Below are 23,575 nucleotides of genomic sequence, written 5' to 3'. Positions count from 1 at the left end.
AGTGTCTGCCTGAACTTCTGGCATAAACAGTTGTAAATGGAAGTGGACACAGTAGAATGAGCAAAAGTGACTACATAAGAAATAAGGAGTGGCAGCTGGTGACTTCAAATTAAAGGGGGGCTGCAGAAGACAGCTGAATGGGTGGGGACAATGGGAAGGGGTGTGGCCAAGTAGAAAGGGGTGGAGCTATGCTCAAAACCACAATAACTGGAATTTTAAATACGCTGCCCTGGGTGCCAAACCGTCATTATGAGAGTCCAATCAAGACAATATGAAGTGTAGAAGAAAAAAATATTTCAATGCATTGGCTACATGACAACTTACTTAATATCTAGATGGAAACACACAGGTTGTGAGGCATGAAAAAATAAATTGCTTTTTAAATACATTACTGGAATGCCAGTCAAAATCAAGAATAAAAAAAAAAACAAGCAGCACCCAGTTCAAACCACTTCACCTTGCGCTGCAGTTCTAATTATAATTTATATTCAGCTTTATAAAATTACCAAGTAACATGCTGAAAGTAGCAATCTCTGTGATACCCCCACTTGTAAACATTTTTCTTATCCAAAAAAGACCTGCTGCCTGAGAACAACTATCTACCTGTTTAATGGAGAACACATGATCAATGTAAGAAATGAACAGCGAACAAGAAACAAGCTCAAGATAAATTGCTTAAAGGATTACTGCACAAGTTATGGACCACACATGATAGACTGGCATTCTGTTTATTTTACGGGTAAAGCCTGCAAAGATAACTGCAAGTCTCCAACAAATGTAATGAGCTTCTGAAAATACTGTAATCCTGTCCTTTATTACAAATACTGTCATATGCATTTCAATACCTAAGGCTTATACGTTATCTAGTTATGTAAATATTCTCTTCATGGCAACAATGAAAAGGCTTTAAATGTTGGTAATTCTTTAACAGTATGCATATTACTCAGGCAAAAAGTGTTGTTTGTAATATATTTAATAGGCGTTTTCACTCCTCACATAGAAGAGCTTCTTCAGACAAAAAGTAACAGCTGATAATTTTGATGTCACTTCCTTTTCAGCTAGTTGCTTACGGAACACTAGTATATTTTAATATATACAATAAATTACATAAATCTGCCTGTTCTCAACAGTGCCATCCCACAGTAACACAACCAAGTATTATCCTAAAATGATTTTTGATACAAGAAAAATATTAAAAGTCATCAAACTATTAATCACAAATACGCATGTACCCAAAACAAAAAAAGGGGTAATAAATGGTAAATACAACACATTAAGGAGAATATATCTAATACATGTATTATTAATACTAAAAGTATTTCGATGAAAGTAATTGGGTCTATCCCCTCACAAATTGGCGGTTCAATTTCTTAGATAGCTATTATATTTCAAAATTACAGAAATATTACAACACTCATTTAACCCAGGAGGGGAAAAAGCATTTAATAACAACTGCCATTCAAGTTCTTTTAATTCGAGGAGGAGAGACTGTGGGCCCCCCCTAATACCAACTTTAACCAAATCAATGCCCATAAAACAAAAACTGTGTCCGATATGGTCTAAAATATGTTTTGAAAGTGCGTTATCAGTTTTTTTGTTTTTTATAGCGTAATTGTGTTGGTAAACTCGGTTACGCATCTTTCGATCCGTTTTACCAACATAAAGTGCAGCACAACATCTCAGACACTTATTTGAGAAAATCAGATGGTCTGACACTAGGAATAACATCTCACATGAACAAAAGATCAGTTTGGAAAATCTTAGGAATGCCTCGATTAGGGTGATTAAACCCGATAAAGGTGGGGGTTTGGTCATCTTTGACAAAGAGGAGTATAACCTTAAGATGCTTAAAGTACTCAATACACCAGCGTATGAAATTTCATCTCTTAATGAGATGTCTGGTGAATATAAGCGAATTAAAGGGTATCTTAGGGATTTATTCATAGAAGGCAGGATAGATACGATTTTATAAACATCTCCTTCCCTAGAGTGCCAGTAATGTTTGGAATCCCCAAAATACATAAAAATTTGGTGGATCCTCTCTAGTGGATGGGAGATGTTGTATCTGTGCTAAGGTCGTTGATTACATATTAAGCAAATACCTTAAGTTGTTACCCCAGATCTGTAAAGACTCATGGTCTTTTTTAAGGTCTATTAATAACATTCCTTTTGACCCTTCAAATAATTTCTTAACTATAGATGTAGTTGAGTTATATACTTGCATACCACACTGTGAGGCTATTGAATGGGTTGAATTGATGTTATTAGATCTAGATGCCCCTAAAGATGAAATTGACGTTGTTACCATCTTATTAAACATCATTCTAACGTCAAACTTTTCATTTTTAATAATAATTACTACCTTCAAAAGGCATTGCCATGGGCTCTCCATGTGGGGAAGCGTATCCAATTTAGTGGTTGCTTACTGGGAAAAGACATTTTTGTTTAAAGACAACCTGTTTAAAGAGATAAACAAATTTTACACGCTTTTTAGATGACGTCTTTATTCTCATACAAGGAGATGAAGAATGTGTTTCTAATTTAATCGAAAATGAATAGTTCTTGCCCTTCCTTTCATTCACCCATCATTACTCTGTCTCTGAGATTGATTATTTAGACGTGAAGCTCATTAAAGACCTTGACAATGTTACTTTATTTTTAGAAAGCACACATATTGTAACGCTTTCCTCCATTACTCTAGTAACCACCCATGGAAACTGAAAAAATCCATTGTCAAGGGTCAATTAGTTAGAGCTAATGTGTAACACAGACACAGCCTTTGAAGTAGAGTGTTCTAATCTCAAAGAAATGTTTTTGAGTAGGGCTATCCCTGTGAACTCCTAGACAGTTTAATCAATGAGGTATCACTTAAAAGGTTGTCAGGGTTTTATAAACCACTACTCCTACATACTAAATTAAGTGACCCCTTGAATATTGAAAACCAGGGAATGGCAACACCCAGTGTCGAACTTAATTTACTTATAAATGACAATTGTAACAACGACTTGGTCATTGTCAGTACAACTCAAGATTTTAAGACCAGCCTTATCCTCACACATAACAAACATATTGACAACATGTGTTCAATTATCAAGAAAAACTGGCACTTTATTGTAAATAGTGCCCATCTTTTGGATGTTTTGGGGTTATTCCCCCATTTTGTGTTTAGGAGAGGTAAAAACTTAAAAGAGTTATTACAGACAAGTGATTCTACTAATTTTCCAGCGAGACAAACTGGTTGTTTTGCATGCGGTTTTTGTAACTGGTGTAAGTTACTAAAAACAGGGAACTCCTTTGTTGTCAGAGACGAGAAATATTATATTAAACACAAGATTGGGTGTGAAACCAAGTCTATTGTTTACATAGCACAATGTAATTGTTGTGCTGCATTTTATGTTGGTAAAACGGATCGAAGATGAACCGAAGTTTACCAACACAATTACGCTATAAAAAACAAAAAAACTGATAACGCACTTTCAAAACATATTTTAGACCATATCGGACACAGTTTTTGTTTTATGGGCATTGATTTGGTTAAAGTTGGTATTGGGGGGGCCCACAGTCTCTCCTCCTCGAATTAAAAGAACTTGAATGGCAGTTGTTATTAAATGCTTTCCTCCTGGGTTAAATGAGTGTTGTAATATTTCTGTAATTTTGAAATATAATAGCTATCTAAGAAATTGAACAATTTGTGAGGGCAAAGACCCAATTACTTTCATCGAAATACTTTTAGTATTAATAATACATGTATTAGATATATTCTCCTTAATGTGTTGTATTTACCATTTATTACCCTTTTTTGTTTTGGGTACATGTATTTGTGATTAATAGTTTGATGACTTTTAATATTTTTCTTGTATCAAAAATCATTTTAGGATAATACTTGGTTGTGTTACTGTGGGATGGCACTGTTGAGAACAGGCAGATTTATGTAATTTATTGTATATATTAAAATATACTAGTGTTCGTAAGCAACTAGCTGAAAAGGAAGTGACATCAAAATTATCAGCTGTTACTTTTTAAGCTTAGCGCTTTTTACCTTTGTCTGAAGAAGCTCTTCTATGTGAGGAAAACGCCACTTCTTTTTTTTTGCTGCTACTTTTGTTTTTTGCCTGAGTTCGCTTTGTTATCATTTGTTGTTTTGTTCGGTGCCTTCAACAGTATGCATATTGCATCTTACAATCTCCAACAAGCTTACCTGATGGTCATTAAAGCATTGCTACTTTAATACAGAGCAACAGGGCACTGCAACAACATGCATTTTCTGAATAATAAGAAGCATAAATCAACAGTATAAAAATATGACAGAAAACCAGAACATTCTGCAAAATCAAGGACAGATGAAAAGACACGGTCATACTTGTGGTCTACCTTGGATGGGGGAAAACTCTGCACACTTACACTGCATAACTGCTCCTTGCCTTGCTTGGACACATCCAGAGCCACTTCAATGGGGAGTGGAGTGCTACAAGTAGGTCACAGTTTGAATTGTCTCTGGCTGACGGTGATGGCTCTGACACTCATACCTCTCAAACTCAGAGCAAGAAATGTGGACAAAGCCATACATAGAAGTAGGACACAGGCCCATAAATAAAGACAATTTTTAAATATTGCTCTTAAAAACTTAGAAAGATAATAGAATAGTAGTAGGTCTTGCATTAGTATGAATTTTTAAAGGGTATGAATTCTGAAACTCAAATGTCTGCCATTATTTTCTAACTTCAATCTTTAATGATTTGCTACTAATTTGCCAGAAAACCACAATTTTATGAAAAACAGACCAAATATGTCATGCAAAAATATAAAATTGCCACACAATACAGCTGGGAACCTGTCAAAGAAGGGTCACCTTTTTAAAATTAGTACTGTTAACTTGAGCAGTTGACAAAATAAGAGCATCTACATGCATTTCTGAAATAAAAGTAATCTATAACTCTGATCATTACAGTTATTTATAATTGTAAACTCTCCACGTTTTCTTCCAAAATTGCCATTTTGCAGAGGGATTATTAGGGGGAGAGCAACATTTTGAGCCAAAATTGGAGACAGTTGAGAGGTTTGGATATTTCTAATTCTATAAAGCGATTTATTTGCACATACCTCTTAACCTCTTAATGCAGGAAATCTGGATAAGGCCAAATATATTGGGGGAACATGCAAACTAAAAAGACAGCTGATAGAAAAACAAGTCTTGCTTTAGCATGCATTTTTCTGAAGGTTATGATGTCTGAAACTCAATGTCTGTCATTATTTAGTGACTTCATTCCTAAATGATTTGGCAGAAAACCACAAATTTTATGAGGAACAAACCAAAAATAAGAAGCAAAAATCTATTCATTTTGCAAAATTCTGGACAGTTGAGAGGTATAGTTCAGCCGGGGCTGTCTGAGTTTGCTGCCCTTCCCCCCTCACAAAATCATGGTCGAATGGAGCGTCCCCCCTGCAGCCATTCCAATGTTCCATTCCTTGGTTATTTCGCCCCATTTGCCATAAATACTGTAATGTGCATACTGCTTTACTTCTGCGATGATATGGATTTCATGTGAAAGTTTTATTTTATATTTTACAGCATAAACCCTAACAGATATCTACTAAACAAAGCAATGCAGTCTCACAATGAAAATAGACTTAGCATTAAAACTTCTCTGCCCTTGAAACTCACATTCATTGAAACAGCATTGAAACCCACATTCAAAGAAAATACATTTTGCCAGTGGCAGATAAAGATTAATTTTGGGCTGTTTTCAAATCATAGGCCCTTTGAACACGAAACATACACATGCTCTTTGATACACCTTCCTGACTGTAATAAATTATATTCTTTGTACAATACAGTACAGTTGTTAGAGGGCATTTTACACTTATTGTTTTGAACATTTTTCCAGTAAACAATGAAACAAAATGCATGCACCAATAATGACAAAACTTCCCAATTCAGAACATTTCCATCATAAAAGTCTACTCAAACTTTTACAGTCCACCAGTATCAGTAAATATGCATGATCTCTGAAGAAGTAAGAGACATCTAAATAATTCCACATTAAAGAAATCTGTTAACTAATGAAGAGGCTACTGCTAGCAAACAACTTTATATGTCATTGTTTCATCTACAAATAAAGTGCATGTTGCCCTTGAGGAATAAATTGCCTATGTTGCATTAAAAAAATGATAATGCTAGTAATATCACAATAGGGAATGGATGGCAAACTGATAACAGGTTCATAGTTACTAGGTATCTTCGCCAAAGAGGACTGCAGCATCCATCCCCTTTACAACAGAGTACAGTATCAGCAATGGATCTACCTACTGTGGGGTTAGAACCCACAGCCTTCTGCATCAAAAGCAAGTATACTACCTGTTGTGCTATTTACAATGTAAGCAGACTCGGTGTAAGCAGCACTAAACTTTTGCTCCCCTGCAGCTCTCAGCTCCTTGTAAAATCTGCTTGACACTCAACTGTATCTCTGAACTTTGCAGCACAAGAAATCTGGAAAAAGACAAAATTTATTTGGGGGGGGGGGACAAAAGCCCAAAAACCAGGGACACATTTTAAACATTGCTTGTATAATGTTGGAAAGTTGCTAGAATAAAATGCTGTGTTACCCCCATACATTTCACTGCCAAGTATTGAACCCAGGACCCTGTGCAAAACAGCCAGAGCAACATACCACTATGCCAAATCATCTATTTTTATGAAAGAAAAGAAGACAGAAATTTAAATGGCTACCATTTAGTGAATTCAGTTCTCACCATAGTGGTCAACATCTTAGCAGAAAACACCTGAACAAAGCCAATAATGGGGGAATACAGCCCCCAAACATATTCAGTGAGTTCAGTTATCACCATAGCTCTCAACCTTGGCATAAAAAACCTGGACGAAGCCAATAATGGGGGAATACAGTCCAAAAAATAGGGACAAATACCCACTGAGGACACCAGAGCAAACCCACACAAACACAGGGAGGACATGAAGACTCCACACAGAAGGCACCCCAGCCAAGAATCAAACCAGACAACCCATAGCTGTCAGGCAACACTGCTACCACTGCACAACTGGCTGTGTTAAGTAAAGTAACAAAAATACATAAAACACAGATTTTATGAGGAACAGAACAAATATGAGGCAAAAATCTGCAAATGTTTTACAAATGGTGGTGGGTAGGGAATTCAGGCTCTTGTCACTTGGGCCCAAGGTACAGGGTTCAAGCCTTATTCTCTACCCACCACCATGAAGCAACTGGGGCATTACACACAGACACACTGAGACACACACACACACACACACACACACACACACACACACACACACACACACACACACACACACACACACACACACACACAGACACACACAAGTCTCTGTACTCAGCTATGTCCTCTGCAGCGATCACCTGCCTTAGACCAGTTACTCCATAGCAGTCCTGCAGCCTGATCAGTCCTCCATAATGGCCCGTGCATGATGTTGGGTCTTCCGTGAGATGTGAGGAGGCTGGAGCCACCTGCTGTTGGTCCAGCCTGCGGGTGATGCAGTCCGGTGACCTTCCAGTTTGTGCGGTTATCACTACACAGACCTCTGGGCTGGAAGGGTGGAGTTTCCTGCCTTCCCTATCTTGACTGCCTAACAGAGCAGTCTGGAGCTTGGAATGCCTGAGCATGTGTGCTTGGAGTTCTGATCTGCCTAACACAGCAGTCAGGAACTAAGCACACATGCGCGGAGTCCGAGAATTTTTATTTTAATATGTTCTACGGTGGGAGGAATGGGGAATTTATTTAATCCATTTTTACCGGTGGGGGACCCATTTTACAGGTGGAGGGGTTGCAGTCCCGCAGTCCTGTAGCACGAGCCACCCCTGGAAATAAGTATATTTCATATAAGGACTCTCTCAACTACTACTAGAAAATATTAAAAAAAAGTTTACAAACAACCTCAAGGCCAGAAGCAATAGAACAGAAAAATACTAAGTATGGATTTCTTAAACCCCATCAAAGACCTAACATAAGCATTTCTAGAATTATCAAATGCAAACTTCAGCCAACCATATCCATACAAGTCCCAAACTATCCAAAAAATCCTATACTTCTTATTTTAGTTGTCAGCATTTTGCTTCAGAATATAATCACTGAACAAATTAAAAACAGCACAAATATCATTGACATACATAAGTCAGTTATATACTCACAACTGCACTCAAGAGTTCTCAAAATGGCATCAAATCAAAAAGCTAAATCCCTCAGAAATATATACAATCTATCCTCCAGAATCATCACACACAGCTGAAAACATGCTATCATAGTACCCATTCCTAAACCCAATAACCTCAAAGATGCATCAAAATACCATTCTACTGCTATATTGTGCTGCCTTGTCAAAATTCCTGACATAGGCCAACTTATAACCTATAACTCAAAAAGATTTATTCTCCAAATAGCAATATGGTTTCAGAAATTAGTGTAATGTATAATATGTCAATATTTACAGAAAACAAAGACATCTTCGTGGCAATGCAAAGCATAAACTTGTTGGATTCCTTTTTAAAGTGTGCCATTGTACCTGTAAACTACTTCCCACCAATTAAAATTTTAAACAACTTTGGCACAGGGAACTCTGAAATGGCTCTTTTCTTCCCTGCATAAAAAAACTATTACAATACAATACACTAATACTTACTCAGATAATGGAACACTGAATGCAAAAGTGCATCAGTGGTCTATCCAAGGCCATCTAGTGGTCTCTATTTTTTTTTATTAAAACCTTAATTGTTTGACTTACCCACTATAAACTTCACAATGTATGCAGCTGTATTATTCTCATGTCTGGCACCTCTTTACCTTAGCTATAACAATATTTACAAAAATTAGTTCAGTGAACTATTCAACTGGATACTAAGGATTGACCTGTCATTAACTATACTAAAAGTGCCATTACACTATTTTGTAACCCACATATGGTTAAAACAAGCCAATTCAGAAAATATTAGACCCTCAAAATAATACAGTTTCAATGGTAAACGGCAAAAATACCTTGTTAACCTATCGGATCTACATCTTCCATTCACTTCACATATTGACCACATAACTCATCAAGTCCTAGCACAACTCAACCTGACTTAAAAATGTTCAAATCTACTAAACCAAGAGGCCAGAAGAGCTACTGCAATTTCAATGCTACCACCTAGGAAAGAATATGGCTTGCCAACTTATACTGTAAATTCAGTGCATAACACATGCACGTATACACACACACACACAAACACACACACACAAAAATATATATTACTGGCACAAATGCATATACAGATAGTATAGGAAAGATTTAATATGGCCTGCTAATTTATAACTTTAGCTAACCCTAGAGAGCACCATTACTGTTCAATGCAGAAAGCAAACTGGGTAGCAATGAGTGCAACACATTTACTGAACACAATACTCAAGCTGATAAACCATTCTTTTCTCCTCTACTAGCCTCTAAAGTAAGACAAAGGGACACCACTCACTCTCTGCTCAAACACAGGTGACTGTATACTTCTAAGACCTGCATTGACCAAAACAGTAAGTGGAAAGACCGTTTCCAAATGTACTCCTGCATGTGGAATTCACAACTTCAAGAAATTAGAAAAAAAAACAGAGAATTTCAGAAATTCAAGAAGAAACTAGCACAGCATCTAAATGCTGCATACAGGTGTATGTGTTTTGATAAAGATTAACAAACATAAAGGAGAAGGCAAACAAAAACACAATGTACCTGACCTCCACTGAACTACTGACTTGTTCTCCAAATCCTAGAGTGAGCTTGTGGACAGCCACTGTGACCAGAGGAGCTTTCAAGGCAAACAGGGAAACAGAAGTAGGTTGTCAGATCTTTGTCTGTATCAACATGCTCAACTCCTACCTATAGGCAATTCAGAGTCCTTTAACCACCTTACAGCATGCATTTGGAATCTGGGAAGAAACTGGAGCACCTGGAGAAAACTCTTGAGAACACAGGTAGACAAATTATTCTCCTGTCAAAGTCACATTATCCTTATCGGACTACTTTCATGCAATAGCTTGAAATTTCATCATAATATCCTGGAATATACAGTACTGTATATGACATATACTGAAGTCAGTCCATTGTTACTGCCATCTGGGTCACAGTTGAATAGTGTCTGTAGGCCAGTGCACCTACTAAGTTAGTAAATAAATAAAAGTATGTGTGTATGGACCCTGGAATTTCATGTCTTTCTCCAGTTAGTGACTCCCTTATGTGGTAACATTCTATTTTTACTTCACATATATTTTCAGTTATTCCTGTCATTAATTCCAACTGCATATATAAAATTACACACACACGTATATATATATATATATATATATATATATATATATATATATATATATATATATATATAGGTGATTGACAGGGAAAAGTTTAAATGCTTAAAGGGAAAGTATGTAAACTAAAATGTATAGCATGGACAATTTCATCTCATTATCTGCATAGCGCCTGTTGCCCTTATCACAGAGAATCTAAAACGATTATGCAAAGTTTTACTTGTGCAACCTTTTATAAAAGGCTTGGATGGGGCAGGTAAGTGCTACTATATGTTAAATGATATTTCAACTTCATTCTCCTATGTTGCTATATCCCTAACTTAAAATTGATAAAAAAAAGTTCTAATAAGAGTTTGACATCTGATTAAATATGCACAGAATTAACAGCTTTGTCAAAGACATGGCATTTGAAAAGATCAATCACTTTGCATGAGATATGAAGGTCTGCATTATCAACCACTTCAACTTGTGCCTTATGATTAGGAGCTGATGGTAATAAAAGAACTAGAAAGAATATTGAAGTTTTACCCAACAGCAAAGCGATAAGCATTGACAGCATTCCTGCTGAAGTGTTACAGCACTTTGAAGCAGCTATTAAAATATATACAAGGCTCTGCCTGGAACTTTGGAAGATGACATCATGACTGCCTAACAGAAAAAGACCTACGTTTATGCCAGTCTTGAAGAAAAATTATCTAACTGCTTCTGGTAATTATTATATAATCACTATGGTCTCACATGGCAGCAAGATTCTTCTCAAGATTAATCAGTGGAGTTTATAACTATGCTTGGCACACGGACCCCCAGAAATAGTGAGGAAAGATAGACACAACTGTGGATGGGATTCCTGAAAAAATGAAATAATACCAAAAGGCTATCTGCACATGGTTTACTGATTATAGCAAGGATGCTGACTGCATAAATCACAAAACCCTCTGGGCATACCTCTCAACTTCTTTTTGCAAGAAATCTGGGCAAAGCCAAAAAATAATAGGGAGACAATGGCCCAAAAATAAGGACAATTTTTAACTACCGCTCTTATTAAATTAGAAAGTTGATAAAATAGGTTTTGCATTAGGCCTTTTTCTGAAAGGCCTGAAGTCTGAAACTCAAATGTCTGCCATTATTTAGTGAATTCAGTCCTCAAGGATGTGCTAGAAGAGCATAATTTTTATGAAGAGCAGACCAAAAATAAGAGATAAAAATCTGGACATTATGTGAAAATCTGGATAGGCAAGTTATGCTTCTGGGCCACATCGAGAAGCATGGACATATGGAATAACTTTCATGCACAGACTTTTCATCAACAGAACAGTCCAGACAGAATGAAGAAAAGCAAAATACTTTCAAATGTTTAACAGTTTAAGGTGAGGTTTGTATACTTTTCCCATACCTGTTTAATTTTTTTGCAGAACAAATAACTGGAGAAGCAAGACTGCATGATGAAAATTGAAGTGTTGGAGGAAGAATTGTCAACAACCTTATCTAAGCTGACAATACTGCAATACTGGCTAAATGAAGGCAATCTGAAATATCTGCTTAATAAGATTAAACAGCACAGTCTTAAAATGGGTTTGTACCTTAATGGGAAGGAGACAAAGATCCTAACAACTGGTAAAATGACTATGTTTTATTCCCAACAGAGATGACCTAGAAAAGGTAAAAAAGTCAAGCTGCTTGATTAATAATCAGTAAGGAAATGACAAGTAGTAAACAAATCTGATGACAAATCACTCTTGGAAGGACACTGACAGCAGGGCAAATTATTCTTTCAGTTAAGCACTTTCATTCCACAAATCTCACAGGAACTTCATCAGGACTGGCACATAGCTAATTAGGCTCATATTTATAAGCTACTGTGTCAAATCCCTTATCAGATGAAAACAAAGGGTCATAACTAGGCCCCCAGAAAACTTTAAGTTGTAGATGTAAAAATAGACTGAAATCAAATGAAACTCTACATAGAGCTAAAACCATAGGGCATAAAACATAAATAAATTGAAACTTGAGCATCCACAACAGTTATTTATCATAAAATCATGACTTTAATGATAAACATCTAAATTATTTATTAACTGCAACTGATATGGAGCTATCTGGCAAATCAAGTTTTAATAAAATCTTCAAAGAAACCAAACTCAATACCATTTCCACTAAAAATATTATGAGGAAACCTCCAGATATTTTTTTTCTTCATGGGTGCTTATAATTTATTCTACACCCCAATGGATAGTTTCATCCATCTAACCCGCATACTCATTTTAATTACCCAGACTGATGCAATTCAAATGTATAAGTTTTTCTTTAAGGTTGTGTAAAACCTCCAGCCAAATATAAGGGAAGGGGATTTTAATAATCACCTGTAGAAAGTAGAGTTGCAATGGATACTTAGGCTACAGGCTGATAAGTACCCTGGAATAAATGCTAGTGTTTGTTTAAGGCCGGCTCTCAAGGGGCGCAAATTAAATTAATTTAAATGAATAATAGTTTTATTGAATTTTACAAATGCTTGCACTTGATTGATGCTTGCTAATTGTATAGGGTATAAGAACTGGAGATGCTTTCAGTGTTTATGGATCTGAAGAAGCATTAAATAAGTGAAAGGGCTTATCCTTTGTTTTTACTTCCGTGTTTTTAATAAAGTCATGCTGTGGTAGCCCTGTTGTTTTTTTTTTCTTCGTTTGGTTTGCTTTTTTTCCAACTTGGGTTTCTGTGTGCTACCTGGCCTACTGTTACATTATTTTTCAAATCTAGTTCATACCAGAATATGCATAATTGGTTTAACTTCAATGTCTAATTCAATAATTATATTTATTTGTATTGTTACTGCAGCCCATATAAAACAATGAGAATTTTATTTGTAACTGCACATTTTGTGTCACTTATGGATGACGCATGTAATGTAGCATTTTTAGTACACTGTTCATAATTGCAGGAAAAAAGTCAGGTATACTTTGTTGAGACAGGCACCATGATGCAATTAATTCTAAATATAAGTAGCAGATGAAAAAACAGTTGTACAATAAAATCTGAAAAAAATCTTAGTAAACTTTGATAAGTACTGCTTTCTGTAACAGACATGTTTTTATTTGAAGTCTGTAATCAATACTGCCATTGTCTCTGTTTTAGAATATGGCATTTGGCAGAGTAATTGCATTCATTTTTAATTTGTCAAGCAAGCATATTTTTTCAAGAGTATTTAAATCAACATTCAGCAGAAGTAATGTTGAAATGGAATACACGTGTACTACATAAACAGGGACTTATTAAAAAGTGAAAGTTTATAAGCTGATTATATGATGGCTTCTTTATGCAGAAAACTGTTTCAGTAAAAAGTAAAGCATTAGTAAAAGTAAATATAAAGTTAAGCAACATTTTCTCCTACTAGAATTATGCACACACGAAAGCTGTTTGCAGTTATGTACTGTGTTATATTCCAAATGCTTACATTTTCCAAACAGCCATCAGATACTTGGTAGGGGAAAGAAAGACTGTAGTAATACCCCTTTTTTTTTTTTCATTATTTCATCTGGACACTAGAAATGTAGTCAGACCCCATGCTGTTTTATTTATTTATATATACATCCATGGTGATTCCCCCCAGCAGATACACAGAATTCACCCAGTTAGCCAGTCATTGATTTTAAATTAATAAAGAGGAGAAAACACATGCTTTGTGATATGTATGAATGTTAACATACCATTAATATTTATTTCTGTTCTTCAGTCCCATTACCTGGGTCCAATATAGATATTATATATATATATATATATACTTCCACAGTGGTGCAGCGGTAGTGTTGTTGCCTCACAGCAAGAGGTTCTCCCGTTCGATTCTTGGCTTGGGTTGGGAGTGCCTTCTGTGTGGAGTCTGCATGTCCTCCCCGCAGTCAAGTGTGCATTCGAAAGACATGCGTTGAATGGGCATGCCTTCGTTGAAGGTTGGGCGTCGGGCTGGCAACTCGGCACCATAAAAACAAACTGCCAATCATTAGAGGACCGGAGTTCCGCTGTGGTGACCCCTAACCGGGAAAAGCCGAAAGACAAACAAACATATATATGTGTGTGTGTGTGTGTGTGTGTGTGTGTGTGTGTGTGTGTGTGTATATATATATATATATATATATATATATATATATATATACATACACACACACACACGCATATACATATATAAACAGGAAAATAAAAGCATGCCTAAAATGGTTTCAGACAAGCATAGTATCATGCCTTCAATAAATGATAACCTGTTATGACAACAATAAATGATCACCTGTTATGACAACAGTATCAGTTTCCCTCAGTTTTTGTAAAACCTAATTTTACTGGATTCCTCTTTCATAATTGTGATCAAGACAATTGTAAGGTTAAAATAAGAATCCAGTGAATGCTATCACATTTGTTTACTCTGCTCTGCATGACAACAATAATAATTAACTATGACTAAAAAAATATTCCTTAACCTTTAGCTCTGCCTAATGCTGCTCCCTTTTCCCCTTTCACCACATTTTATCCTAGCCTCTGGCAATGACCATCTTAGTTTATGAAAATTACAGTATGCTTTTTTATTCTTTCCACTCCTCATCATGGCATAAAGTACCACCCATCTGATATTAATTCTCTAACCATACAATAACGTGGCTCTATTTATCTGCATTTATTTGTTTTTCTTCTTCCACTGCTGACCCTCATCACTGATTTTCACAGAATGACCCATTTCTTCCTTCCCTGTGCAGTAATGAGGTGTTAATATAATGCTAAGGACAGGTGGGTACTCTGCTTAGACAGATGTCCTTATTAAGAGTTATATAAGAAGACAACATATTGTGGCTAGGGGAATGATTTGTCCTGAAATGTGGAGGAAGCCACCTTGAAAAAACTGCCCTACTCCCCTGAGGGTTGAGAGTCCACTGACAGTCTGAAGTTACTCCATGTTCTTATGTATGTGATAGATGTGCTTCTGATCACTCCATATACACCTATGTGTCCAGTATTGGTAAGCTCACTCACCAGGCTCCATAGGGCATTCTGACTGCAGCAAAACGCTTCACCATCCTCAAGAAAGGAAAGCTAGTATCAGCCACTCCATCCCCACTGGCTAGTCATTTATCTGTCGAGTCTGTAATGAATTTCAGGAAGCTGACACTACAGTCTGATGCCCTGTAATGTACAGATGTCTTACCATCAACATTGCTGCATGCTTCTTGCTTTGTTTCTATTTAAGTATATATCTATCACGCTAAAATTTTCCTTTTCACTAAAGTTTCATTATTACAATGCTGCCCTCTTGAATATTGATAGGCTTTTTCATAACAACACTTTTATTACATAATAAAGTAAAAAACAAATATGAAAGAGCCAAGCTAGGACACACTTGATAGATTTTATTAAGCGCCTTCGTCTCACAATGGAAACTTCATCAGAATGACATTCAAGCAAACCCAACCCAACTTATCAATTAATTAATCAATCCTTAAAGAAAGAACACTCCCCAAAAAGACACACAATGCAATATAAACTACTTAGTGCTAACTACATATCCTAATTAAAAATAAATAAAGAAAAAATATATACACATATATATATATATATATATATATATATATATATATGCCGCGGTGGTACGGCGGTAGCGTTGTTACCTCACAGCAAGAGGTTCTCCCGTTCGATTCTCGGCTGGGCTTGGGAGTGCCTTCGGTGTGGAGTCTGCATGTCCTCCCCATGGTTGGGTAGCGTTCGAAAGACATGCGTGTGTAAATGGGCGTGCCTTCATTGAAGGATGAGCTGGCACCTCGGCATTTCATAAAAATTTACTGCCAATCATTAGCGGACCGGAGTTCCGCTGTGGCGACCCCTTACCGGGAAAAGCCGAAAGAAAAACAACATATATATATATATATATATATATATATATATACACACACCTACATTTTATAAACAAAACTTTCACATATTGTTTTTAATCACTAATAATACTCAAATATTATTTTAAAAATCATAAAACCATTATTGCCCAAAAATTATGTATATTTACAGACATTTCCAACTCCAGTAGAAAATGAATAAAAAAATAAAATGAAACTTATAGAAATGGCACTATTCAAACCTTATCTTAGAGCAAGTCGTGTTCGGGGATAGAGGAGGTTCACTTAATGATTACTTACAATAAAAAGAATTAAGATGGCAAATTAGAACTAATGCCACAGAATATCCGGGTTTGAATAGTGCCATTTCTATAAGTTCAATTTTAAGGCTGAAAGCAGAAGGTTTTATTTAAATGCAAATTATGTATTTTTTGATGTCATTTCATTTTATTTTATTCATCTTCTACTGGAGTTGGAAATGTCTGTAAATATACATAATTTTTGGACAATAATGGTTTTATGATTTTTAAAATAATATTTGAGTATTAGTGTTTAAGAAAATATGTGAAAGTTTTGTTTATAAAATGTAGATATATATATATATATATATATATATACCTTTTTTTTAAATTAGAATATGTAGTTAACACTAAGTAGTTTATATTGCATTGTGTGTCTTTTTTGGTGGGGTGTTCTTTCTTTAAGGAAAGATTGCTGTAAGTAATTGTTTAATTGATAACAGGGATATAAGTTGGGTTGGGTTTGTTTGAATGTCATTCTGATGAAGTTTCCATTGTGAGACGGAAGTGCTTAATAAAATCTATCAAGTGTCCTGACTTGGCTCCTTCATATTTGTTTTTACTGGTTTGGTACTTGGCTTGTGGTTTAGAGTACATAATAAAGTAATAATACAGTCTTGCAGGCCCATTACCAGAAGCAAAAATAGGAAATAGGTAAAATATTTTTTCCTTTCTTTCAAAACCTCATTCCCCCCTGAATGTGCTGTATTTTTTCATAAGAATGGTATCACTATTACAGCAAAAGAAATAAAAAAAGACCTGATTCCCAATATACCACGACTTTTTTCACCTCACAATAAAATTGTGAAAGACCATGCATCTCATGCAAAATAAGTTGAATGTTTTTTCTTACTTCCTTTTTGGCCATATCGTCTTAGTTGTATGAATTGCTGCCTCTTCCTAAGTTTCCATCCCCCTTCCATAAGTGTGACCTCTAGAGGTACGTGTACATTAACCTCAATTGCATGCATGCAGTCATGCATTCACAACCCCTTTTTCTGCGGTTGTTCTTCTATACCATACAGTCACGCACACAAACACACACACACACCTATGGCCAGTTTAGAGTGCCCAGTTCACCTACTACATGTCTTTGGAATGTAGGAGGAAACTGGAGCATCCGGAGGAAACCCACGCAAACACAAGGAGGAATGCAGACTCCACAAAGTAAGTACCCCAACTATACCAGGAAACCTCTTGCTGTGAGGCAACAACACTCCTTAAGCACAACTGTATGACTCTCTATAATTTATTTATTTTTTTAATGAAACAACATTCTGGGCGAATTATTTGTTTCTCAATATTATAATTTATACTTTGCTTAAAGTTTAGTTTGGCAGTTTAATGTACAGGATGTGATAAAGGCTATGATCTGTTAACCATTCCCTCAAGTTTCCACTTACCTGCAGTGCAACTGTTATCAAGTCAATTAACAAGAAATAGTTTCCAGTTCACAGGTGAAAAGTTGTACCTTTGCCTATGGGATTTACCTGATTAGCAAATGGAATACCACATTCCAATCTCTGCATTGCCTTTCCAATTAATTGTACTACATCAAATCTGACCATGTTGTCTAATTTACTAGAAAAGCTCACCCAGACTCTGCCACAACTTGCTGTGAGGGAAAGGTTAGTTTGTTTTTGCTTTCTTATATTTTGTGTTGCTTTGTTGTCTTCTTCTGTTTTGTACATTGTGATTCATCTTCGTTACACTGTGTTTATCTTGTATTCTGTTTTTAATTGCATACTTAAACTAGGAAAGAGACCACAGCTGTTTCTCTTGTGAGTTACACAGAAATTAAGTTTGTCCTCACCCTCCCAACTTGGTGTGGTTGTATTTTTAACTATCTTTCTAGTTGCCTGCCCCTTATGCTAATTTGACCGTACATTTTCTTCCCTCTCCTCTTTCACTGGCTATTGTGAGTAAGCACAACATTTTGTGAAATCATCCCCTTCAACTATTTAAATTTATTGACCATCCCACTGTATTCCACAGAATCAGAATACAAAGTGCCCACCCCTTGCAATCTATCTTACTCTTATAAAATTAGTGCCTTTCCACTTAGATAGCTAAAGCTTAAGCTAGCCCCTCTCTGATTAGTACACATTGCAGCTCTTAGGATATTAAACCATTTTTCGCTTACCTTTAAAATCTGCAACATCTACTCCAAGACCACCTATTACTGGAGAGCCCACATTCTGCCTCTCAGTAGTCATCTTGGAATTAGTGCTTCTGTTTTGCTCCTGGTGAAAGAAACAGCACAGGGACATTATTTCCTGGGGGACTGCTGATCACTTGAAAGCCTAATAACTGCTTTATATGTGCCAGTTTGGAATTTGTACTTACACTTTGCTCCTGGTAAAAGAAGGAGCAGAGTGCATACATTCCTGACTCTTGATTGGGAAGTGAGTGTCTGTGCTTGACCTTCCTGATTGGTCTGGTTGCTATTCAAGGCATCTGCCAGGAAAAGGCTACAACAAGCCTAAAGACCCTTATATCATCTGGAACAAGGTTATGGATCACCAAACAGGCTGTAGCCTGCTTCTCATCTGTGATGAGTGCTACTGTTTTGCTTCTGGTAAGAGAAGAAGCAAAGGAGCATTATATCCCAAAAGAGTGAAACTGTGGTGAGACCATCACTGTCTCTGATGAGTAGTTAGGCAGTAGCCATTCAAGTGACTCCTCTCTCTTCATCATTCTTGACAAGCCATTTCTTTCTTTTCAGTACGTACTACTTGATTTGCTTCTAACTTCAGAATATTTGACTAAATACTTTATCGACAAAACATCAGGCTCTACTTTTTAGTTTCCCTTCAAGGGTTTGGCACTGCCCTGCATAGCCACAGACACCTTGAGTTGACCGTTTTCCTGTAAAATCACCATTAAAGTTCTACCAATACCAAGTTGTAGACAGGACAACTAGAGTGCAGTGGCAAGCACTGCTCTCAGAGTTGGAAACCAGATAGTCCTGACATTACGTTATATTCTCACTCCAACTGTCTAATCAATAAAAAAAGGGTCTGTTGCCATGGATATAAATTTTCCCACTATCTCCTTTAGCAACTTGGTGGATATGGGCATCCTGAGGCAATGTAGAAATTGCCTCATGTTTACTGACAACCAGTTAATTCTCAAACAAACTGATATGTTATGTGAGAGATTTACTTACACAATGTCACTGGAGGCAAAGCTCTCGCATAAAAGCACTCCCAGTGTCAATAAAGTTGTCAGCAGTACACACGCTGCACCCATCACACACAATTCAAAGCAGAAACACAGGCCCACATAAGCTGAGGCACTTAAATATCACCTACCTATACCCCAGAAACCTCCTACATGAAGTACACATAACAAACACCCTCAACAACACATACAGTCACATCTCAGGAAGCCTCTACTTCAAAGCCCATAAAGCAAACTACCACAGAATCCAGCATTCTAGTAATTGGAGACTCCACTGTGAGACACACTGATGTCCTTCTCACCAGGCTGAGTAAGGAGAAGTTCATGGTCAGTTGCTTATCAGGGGCCAGGATCTGCCACATTACACACACACACACACACACACACACACACACACACACACACACACACACACACACACACACACACAGGTTGTTGCACCACAAGTACCAGTATAACTCAGTCATAGTCCATAATGGTGCAAATGACCTGAAACATACCTTCCTAGACTATATGAAGAGAGACATCATGAAGCTCTCGGAATGTGTGTCCCAGGCTGGTATGAGCCTAGTATTGAGCAGTATTTTACCTTCTCCAAGGATGATGCCACAATATGAACAAAATATGGCTGACTTTAATAATTGTCTTAGTCTTTGGTGTCATTCTAAGGGAGTGCAATATTTGTCAGCATGAAAGGAGATGATCAACAGACCACTCAGCTTTGCCAGGGATGGTCTGCACCTCTCCCCTCTAGGCTTTTGAATATTGGCTAAAACATTGTCCTCCCCTATAGTGCCTTTTTAACCAGTGCCAGACTGAAAGTACTTCCAACATACCAAATCAAAACCAAGAAAATCTAAAGGTGTTACTGTTCAATGTTAGGCGTCTAAACAAAAAACTCCACTCACTAGAGAATGCTGACATCTGGGCAGTCACTGAGACATGGTTTAAAGCTGCGAAGAGCAGACTGATAATGCAAGGTTATAATGCTTTCTATACATTTAGACCAGCTACTATACAGACAGGGACTAAAGGTGGAGGTGTCTTGATTTACATCAAAATAAATATACCTCACAAGGCTAGTAAAACAGGACAATGAACTTCAGCTTCTCCAATTTCAAATCACCACAGAAAAAATCCAATACCACTTCTTTGCAAGCTATAGGTCCCCCTCTATGATCCAGGAAACCCATACCATGTATTTAAACTTATTGGAAACACACACCATCCAACCCAATACCATATTCATGGACAACATTAATTACCTCACTATTAACTGGAAATCATGTATGACACCAAATGTACAGGCAACAGAGATTCCTGGATTTTGTACACACAAACTCCCTGGACAGATTGTCAGTACACCAACAAGGCGCACAACCATACTGGATCTGGTCCTTACTCATATGGGAGAGTGACGTAAACCCCCTAGTGTAATGCCTTCACTAGTAAGGTCAGACCACAAAATGGTCTCCTTTGAAGTAAAAATAAAACCTGGAATCATAGCTAGCCCTGAAATATTCAGGAACTACTCTAAAGCTTTCTTCCTGCTACTAAGTGATAACCTGGCAAAATTTCAGGCCCCATAAACCCTGAGAAAACTGCTGCCTACACAGAACGTTTCACAGAAAACCTTTCCAAGCATGTTAATAGCTGCATACAGGCATTTGTACACATCAGGAAGAAGTAGAGAACTAACTCAAAAAACCCACACTAGTAGAATCACAAATTCAATAGGCTGTATAACAGAAGAAAGAAAATCATGGCAAAAATTAGGAGGTGCAACACCCAGCAGGATAAAAGCATTCTTGTCAAACTAAACAAAGAACTCAGAGGACAAATAAAGTCTACCAAAGCCAAATTTGAGGTAATTTGGCCTCACAGGCCATGGACAACCACAAGGAATTATTAAGCTATGTTTGCAACCTCAAAGGTAATACACAATTGTGTGTAGAGCTCATGGTAAATGGAGCCATCTATACTGAACCAAAATATATAGGAAACCAACTGGATGACAATTTCACCTCCCTCCAGCTTTACCCCTCTCTCTCCATCAACCTTCCCTCTGGAAATACCATCAGATATAACTTCCCCTACTATCACTCGGGAACATGTCCTTAATGCTCTCTCCAAGGCCAAGAATATTGCATTAATGAGCCCAGACAATATCCCTTCCAAATAGCATGAAACATGATCTACCAGGCCCGCTGGAATTGCTGTTTAACTGTAGCCTCAAAACAGGCTTCATGCCTCATAAATGGAGAACATCAACAATCATCCCTCTGCACAAAGGTGGGCCATCTACAGACCCATATGTCTCACTAGTCTCATATGCAAAGCCATGGAATCAATTATCATGGACATAATCAATAATGACACAGGAAACTTCCAGACACTGGACCTAACCCAATTTGATTTCAAAAAGGACAGGTCATGCCTACTCAACTTGGTAGACTTCTTTGAGATGTTCGCCAAAGCAATGGATAAGGGCAAAATGGATCGCACTGTATACCCTTACCTGTCCAATGCATTTGACACAATTCTCCACTTGGACATTGTTGACAAACTTAAGAGATTAGGTACAAACCCTTATGTCACCCGCTGGATAACCAGCTAGCTAACAGACAAGATACAGGAAGTCCACCTCTACACAGAGGCCGGTCACAAGTGGAGTCCCTCAGGGACTGGTCCTGGGACCGCTCCTTTTTGCATTTACTTCTTTGAAGTCAAGGCCAACATCAATGGAATCTAGCTGACTAAATTCACAGATGATTGCAAATTAGGAGCTATCATTGAATTGCCCACCAACACAAATGTTCTCCAGGAAGGGCTGACAAAGACAAACAACTAATGGATTAAAACTAAATGCCAAGAAATGCATACTAGTTCCTTCGGGAAGTCTTTCACCCATAGTAACTATAATATTGTCAACACACCCCTAAGAGTTGACCCAGCAGTTAGAAATTTATGGACACACACAGATAGTAATCTAGCCATTGACCACCACATATCTATAGTAGTAAGGAAATCATTCTATGTTGTGCAATTTATAAACAAAGGTATGGCATCTAGGTCCAAGGAAGTCATTGTTCTCTTGTATTTGGCATTCATCAAATTTAGTACAATTCCTCCTTTGGTATGTACATAACCAGAAATATCCAACAACTAGAAAGGCCACAGCAGCTCCTCACTAAAAAATTACAGGGAGTAAGTAACATGTCTTATGCAGAATGCCTCAAGGCCCTATCACTGTATTCTGTCTCCTACAGAGTCTTGAGGTGAGATCTAGGTCTGACATATAAGGCACTGTCAGACCCCACTCTGATGGAGCTCCTGCATATCCACAAAACAAACAGCACCAGAATTACCTATTCTAATGACTTAACCTTGCCTGTGATATAAATAGAACCTGCTGGAGGGACAAGTATGCATCCTAGAGACTACTACTTGTCTGGAACAGGGTCCCCATCCATGTGAATCAAAGTTCCTCCCTAATCCAATTCAAGTGTAACTTGGACAATTGTGTGGGGAAGAGGGAGTTCATCCCTAGTTTGGCACCTATGGTTCTAATAGACACAGGCAGCCTGTAAATGGTTCATCTCCTGGGCCCCTGCTTGTAAATATCTCACCTCCCAAGCCTCTGCTTATGCTTATCAAGGGTACCAGAACTTGTCAGCGATTTAAGATGCATGGCTAGGGTTGAAAAGGCCCTTGTGGTCATTAGCCTAGTAAACACCTATGAACCTATTATGTCTACCTTTAAAAGTGGCACCGTATCAAAGTTTTCACTGTGCATCCTGGTAGTCTTTCTCCATATAGTGCAAAAAAGTGACTATCCCAGACCAGCACTCAAATTCTGTTCATCCAAACATCCAAAATATCCACCATACATAAAACTGAGTTGTCCCTTATATT

At 37.2% G+C, this 23,575-nt stretch overlaps 1 protein-coding gene across 2 annotated transcripts in view; it reads right to left on the bottom strand.

Annotated features, from left to right (window-relative positions):
• GPSM1 (G protein signaling modulator 1) overlaps nucleotides 1–23,575 on the bottom strand; it is a 2,081,362-nt gene that overhangs the window by 555,066 nt on the left and 1,502,721 nt on the right. The window lies entirely within an intron of this gene.

The sequence above is a fragment of the Protopterus annectens genome, chromosome 16.part0 (assembly GCF_019279795.1).
Source record: "Protopterus annectens isolate FY-2018-M chromosome 16.part0, PAN1.0, whole genome shotgun sequence".
Taxonomy (NCBI): domain Eukaryota; kingdom Metazoa; phylum Chordata; order Ceratodontiformes; family Protopteridae; genus Protopterus; species Protopterus annectens.
This window is presented reverse-complemented; position numbering and strand designations above follow the sequence as displayed.